The following is a 6,806-nucleotide window of genomic DNA, read 5'->3' on the forward strand; positions in this document are numbered from 1 at the left end:
CTTTACACTGAGGAGGGGGTGGCTTATATAGTGTCTGCCAGACCCCTCCAGCCCTCAGTTACACAGGGTTTAAAGTACATTAAGGCTAGGCGTTACTGGTAACGCCTTACATAAAGTGTCCTAAATGCCATAAAGACTACTTAATTACAGACCGTTTGGATGCAGAGTGACTCTTGATCTCCTGGTGGTCGAGTGAGTCTTCATGGTCGAGTCCTTCGAGTCCGTCGAGTGAAGTCTCTCTTGGTCGACTGGAAGGCAGTTTCTTCTGAGGGTGTCCTTGGGAAGGGTACTTAAGACAGGTCTGTGACCCTACCCTAGGTACATGACTTCATCACTAAAGTTTGCAAAATTGTTCAAGGGGATGATAACACACAATTCTTTCATATGATTGTGAATGGCAAGCATCAAAAGAAGAGAACCTTTCAGCTTGAGCAAGATGAGGGGACGATTTTAGGACAGGAGAACCTAAAAGTTTATATCACCAATTACTATAAGAAGCTGTCTGAGCCTCCTGAGGATAACTTCGTATCATTGGATGAGTCGAGGGTTGAGGATGTTCCTCAACTAGCAACGGATGAGAACAATATTTTGACGGCCCCATTTTCGGAGAAAGAGGTGTTTGAAGCAATTTCACAAATGAAGAATAATAAAGCTCCAGGACCGGATGGTTTTTCGGCAGAGTTTTCTAAAAAGTGCTGGCACATCATTAAGGGGGACTTGCTCCCGATGTTCCAGGATCTTTTCTCGGGACAGTTGCAGCAGTTTCACCTAAACTTCAGAACAATTACTTTGCTTCCTAAGAAAATATAGGCCATGAGGATTGAGCAATTTAGTCCGATCTGTCTTCTTAATGTCAGCTTTAAAATCTTCACCAAAATTGGGACTAATAGGCTTACGCAGATTGCGCATTCTGTGGTGCGGTCGTCTCAAACTACTTTCATGCCGGACAGAAACATCCTAGAAGGGGTTGTGGTCCTAATGAAATGATCCATGAAATCCACACAAAAAAACTAGATGGGGTGGTTTTCAAACTGGATTTTGAGAAAGCGTACGACAAGGTAAAATGGCCATTTCTTCAGCAGGCCCTGCGTATGAAAGAATTCAATCAGGCCTGGAGGGACCAGGTAGAATCTTTCACGCCAAAAGGGAGTGTTGGAATCAAGGTGAATGATGACATAGGTCATTACTTCCAGACACACAAGGGTCCGAGACAAGGAGATCCGATGTCACTGATTTTGTTCAACATAGTCGTTGACATATTGTCAATCCTAACAGGAAGGGCTAAGGATGATGGCCAGGTAGGTGGCCTCGTTCAGCATTTAGTTAACAGAGGAGTGTCTATCCTACAGTACGCTAATGATACCACCATCTTCATGGAGCATGATTTGGCTAAAGCTAGAAACATGAAACTGGTGTTATGCTTGTTCGAACAATTATCGGGGTTAAAGATTAACTTCCATAAAAGTGGATTGTTCTGCTTTGGAAGAGCTAAAGAAGATCAAGAAGCTTACAAGGAATTGTTCGAGTGGGAATTCGGGTATTTACCCTTCACGTATTTGGGTATACCAATCCACCATCGCAAGCTTTTCAACAAGGAGTGGAAGTGCATTGAAGATCGATTTGAAAAAAAACTGAGCTGCTGGAAGGGCAAGCTTATGTCATACGGAGGACGACTGATCCTGATAAATTCGGTTCTCACAAGTATGCCTATGTTTCTCTTGTCCTTTTCTGAAGTACCGGTTGGAGTACGAAAAAGGCTAGATTTCTATCGATCGCGCTTCTTCTGGCAGAGCCATGAATTAAAATGAAAATACAGACTCGCTAAGTGGGATATTATCTGTAGGCCGAAAGATCAAGGGGGTGTAGGCATTGAAAATTTAGAGGTGAAGAACAGATGTCTTCTCAGCAAGTGGTTGTATAATTTATTTGTAGAGACGGATGCCACTTGGACCCAGATTCTGCGTAATAAGTACCTTCAGTCCAAAACCTTGTCCCAGGTGACGGTACGACCGACTGATTCGCCTTTTTGGAAGGGACTGATGAGAGTGAAATCAGTCTTTTTTAATAAGACAAAATTTGTAGTTGGAAATGGTACTTCCATAAGATTCTGGGAGGACACATGGCTAGGGGAGACGCCCTTTGCACTCCAATATCCTTCTCTTTATAATATTGTGCAGCGAAGAGACGCTTACGTTGCAACAGTATTACAGTCCAATCCTCTCAATATTCAATTCAGGAGGACGCTAGCGGGAAACCGTTGGGAAGCATGGTTCTATCTTGTGAGAAGATTGATGGATGTCCACCTTTCTCAACAGACCGATCAGTTGCGCTGGAAACTTGCTAAGAATGGTGAGTTCATGGTTAAATCCATGTATTTGGATATTATCAATACTAGCGCTATTCCTCATTCGAAACATGTTTGGAAAGTCAAAGTGCCTTTAAAAATCAAAGTGTTTATGTGGTTTGTCCACAAACAAGTCATTCTAACTAATGACAATTTGGCAAAACGCAACTGGATTGGATCTAAAAGATGTAGTTTCTGTGATAGTGATGAATCAATCAAACATCTCTTTCTTGATTGCCCCTTGGCAAAATTTTTGTGGAGGTCGGTCCACATAGCTTTTAATATTACTCTGAATTCTATCAACACGTTATTTGGGACGTGGTTAGATGGGATTGATGCAGAAACGGCGAGACATATCCGCGTAGGAGTATATGCTTTATTATGGGCAGTGTGGAACTGTAGAAACGACTTGACTCTTAACAGAACAAAAAATATTCATTTCTTGCAGGTTATTTTCCGGACCACTACACTCATCCGTATGTGGTCGCTACTCACTCCGACGGAGGCCAGGGAGCATTTGGTTACTGGATCTATCCGATGGTAGACGGTAGCTCGGGCTATGTTTAACCGGTTTAGATGGCGATCATGTAATAGGATAGGTGTTTAGTTTCCTATCTTATGTTTTGCCTGCCGGTTGTGGCTATCCTGTCTTTGCTTTCTTGCTCTTTGTGAGCTTTTTCTCCTTTTGTTTGAGACCTCAAGAACTATGTTGGAGCTTTTGATTATCAATAATATGGCCGTATGCATCGTTCTGATGTAGAGGCCGGGGCAAACCCCCTTTTCAAAAAAAAAGAAAAAAATATCTTGGAGGCATCGTTTTGGAGCAAGTGCTGTTGGAGGCGATAAGAGGAGGAGCGGTGTTACATCTACCACAAGGCCGACGACATATCCCAGCGGCATGGCATTGCGGAGTTTCGACGCGTGTAGATGGATAAGTGCAGGACGATGGCGTTGTCTGATGCCATGGTGGCGTCGACGGCAGGCCTGGCAAGGTCGGTGCGTCAGTACCCGCTCTGAAGATGGATCCGTGGAAGCCGGCGGTGGCGGCCTCTGAGAGTGCGCTGGACCGGTTTGTGACCTAATCCCGACCGGCACTGTGGCTTGGCTGGGGCATCCGGCTTTAGATGTTAAGCTTTGGTACGATGTTTGTTTGGTATTTAATCCCGACCGGCATTGTGGCTTGGCTGGGGCATCCGGCTTTAGATGTTATGCTTTGGTGTGATGTCTGTTTGGTATTCGGCTCAGACATTCAGCACCCCTTCATCAAATGGATAAAAGTAGCAACAAGATGGTGGTTTTAGACTTATTGATGCATTACTTTGTAAGGTCTCTGTGAATAATTAATAAAGTAGCCGCATGCATCATTCAGATGCAGAGGCCGGGGGTATATCCTCCTTTTCTAAAAAAAATATAAGACTATGCCTAATGTTATTCTTGAAAGACTACTATGTTTCTTTTAAGCTTAGTTGCAAAAGAAAAGCAAAGGGGAATGCAGGTCCATTTCGTAACGCTTACGGTGATAAAGAAAAGTAACTCCCATCCGCGTGAGAGGAAATAGGGGCACAATCTTCTCACGGAGCTTGACATGTATGGAGAAAAGGAATACTTCCTCTGTTCATTTTTATAAGATCTTGAAGACATTTCAAACAATGTGCAAAACAACCTATTTTGAGTTGTCTGAAATGACTTACAAACATAAACGGAGGCAGTAGCATGTTTGTGTTTTGATAATTTGAGAGCCACCTACTTACCAACCAATCATATATTTCGTGCAGTAACCACACTTTGTAATATAAAATAGTTATACACGCGGCTTTGGATTTTCTTTTTTTCACCATCTCTTGAGTTCAGGTAGCCGATGGATTCACCAAACCATTCTTATTAGACTTTTTGAAGACTTCAGTTGGTTGGGTTCTAGGAGATATTTTAGAAAAACGTTTAGTTATTTTTTCTGTTGAAATATGTTTATCCTGTTCTTTGTATGGATTTAAAAAATCACTTCTAATTCACCACGATAATAAGATGATCTCTTAGCATGGTATCTCTAACCCATATTTAGGTATATTTAGTTATTAAAAATAATACTAACAGATAACTTATTCTACATGTATTTTTAGTGACATCTTTAAATTATGTGGCAAGGTTATGGTAAGGTTGTCTTATCGACCACCGTACAAGCCCATATCTTCTTAGAGAACCAAAGTTAGTTAGCAGTTGTGACTGCAATATTGTACTCCCTTCGTCCCAAATTACATGTCGCTCAAATGTATGTATTTAGCACTAAAAATAGTGTTAGATACTGTACATCTCTGGGCGGAGGGACTATCCACTTGTATAGATTAGAGTGGATCCGTTTAAACCAGCTATCTTATAACTCAAGTTTGTACCATGTTTTCATGAATATAGCATGAAGAGGTGTACCGGTAACATAGAAGAAGAGAAGATGCACACGAGAATGGTCCTGCCCTGTCCCTAGCACGAGAGAAGATCCACACATCTACGGAGAGTAGCCGTCGTCGACAGAGCCCAACGCTTCTACGCGCCTCCGACGTGCTGAACACCGTCGTGCCGGCTTGCTACCCGCGCCTCCGCCACGCCCAGCTCACGCTTCGTCGACCATGACCTCCCATGCTCTCCCAACTCAGTGCCAATCCGGTTGGCTGCTCCCACGCCACCAGGTCACCACGCGCAACACTGTCGCGAGCGTGAGCCAAGCAGCGAGCACCCGCCGAATCCCACGACACTCGTACCGCACGACCTGAGCAAGACGAAGTGAACCGACCTCACCGTCGGCAGCGGCGGCGACGGGAGGTAGGCCGAAGAAGGGAGCACCACCCGATGGCTTGGGTTTGGCTCCCGGGCCACCGTGGGGGGCGACACGGGAGGGGAGGGGTGATTTTTTGTGGGCTCCCTTGTTCCCGCTGCCATCGGGATTTTCTATGGGTTTGACTCTTGGGCCACCGCCGAAGAAGTTTGTACTCTCTATAAAAATATATAAAAGTGTTTAGGTCGTTCCCGCAGACGTATCTCGGCCTCCCTCTCTCATGGGAGAAGCTGCGATTCGCGGATCTCCTTCCGCTGATTGCGAAGGTGGACAGATATCTCGCCGGCTGGGCGGCTCGCATTCTCTCCCCCGTGGGGCGTCTGGTGCTCATTGACGCTGTCCTGGACGCGCTCCCTACATATGCAATGGCTGCGTTGCTGCTGCCGCCTGCCATGGTGCGTGCGTTAGACGGGCTGCGCCGCGCCTTCCTATGGAACGTCGCCGAACGAGCATCGGGCGCCCAATGCCTTGTTGCTTGGGAGCGCGTTTGCCGGGCGAAGAGCGAAGGCGGGCTGGGAAACCGCGACCTGGCAACTCAAAACTTGTGCCTGCTGCTCAAGATGCTGCATCGCCTTCACACGACCCCCGGCTCTCGGTGGGCAGCCTGGATTTGGGGCGGGGCTGGTGGACGCTCCCTCCTTGCTCGGGCGAACTGGCCCTTGGTGAGCACCGGGCCGCGGTTGTGAAGTTGCTCCCTCTCTACCGCGCCATCTCCGTTGTCGACGTCGGGGACGGGAACACATGCTCCTTCTGGTGGGATCGTTGGCTGCCTTGCGGGGCTGTCGCGGTGGCGTACCCGGCCCTCTTCTCCCACGCTCTGGATGCGGAGGCGACGGTCAGGTAGGTGCATGCACGCGGGCTCGCCCGCTGCCTGGTGCCTCGGCTGACAAGGGTGGGTGAGCGCGAGCTCGCGGTGGTTGCGGCGCTCCTGGCCGCGCTGCCTGCAAGGGACGGGGGGATGAGAGGCGACTTCTGCATGCCGCCGCCCCCAAAGGCGCCCTGTCATCCAGCTCCGCGTACAGGCTGTTGCGGTTTGGCGGGGTGACTGCGGGCTTCGCCTCCATGATCTGGGAGGCGCGCGCGCCCTCGCGGGTGAAGTTTTTCTGCTGGCTGCTGGTGCAACGACGCGTCCACACGAGGGATGTCCTACTTCGAAAGCACATTGTTGATGCTGAAGATGCCGGCTGTCCACTCTGCTTTGCTGCTCTGGAAACTGCTGACCACATGCTCTTCTCCTGCCCGTTCGCGGTGGCGTTCTGGAGGCAGGTCCAGGTCGTGGTCGATGGTGCTACGGTCTACAAGCTCGGCGTCCTTGCTACTGCGGTGGCGGCAAGTGTTGAGTCGGAGGTCGAGTTCGCCATGATGTGCTGCTGGCAGCTTTGGAAACACCGGAACGCGGTTGTTTTTCAACGCATGCCGCCGTCCCTTGCTCGCCTGCTTTGCTGCTGTAGGGAGGACGCGGTCCTCTGGCGTGATCGGCTGTCTGAAGCTCGTCAATCGCACGTAGAAGGATGGGTGCGTGCGTTCTCGGCATTGCCTACGTGATGCTATCCTCGCCCCTCATGTAAAGTTGGTGTTTGTAACTATCTGGGAGTTTAGCCCACAGTGATCAATATATTCAGGTGTGGGATCCTCTCC

The sequence above is a fragment of the Triticum dicoccoides genome, chromosome 2B (assembly GCF_002162155.2).
Source record: "Triticum dicoccoides isolate Atlit2015 ecotype Zavitan chromosome 2B, WEW_v2.0, whole genome shotgun sequence".
Lineage (NCBI taxonomy): Eukaryota > Viridiplantae > Streptophyta > Magnoliopsida > Poales > Poaceae > Triticum > Triticum dicoccoides.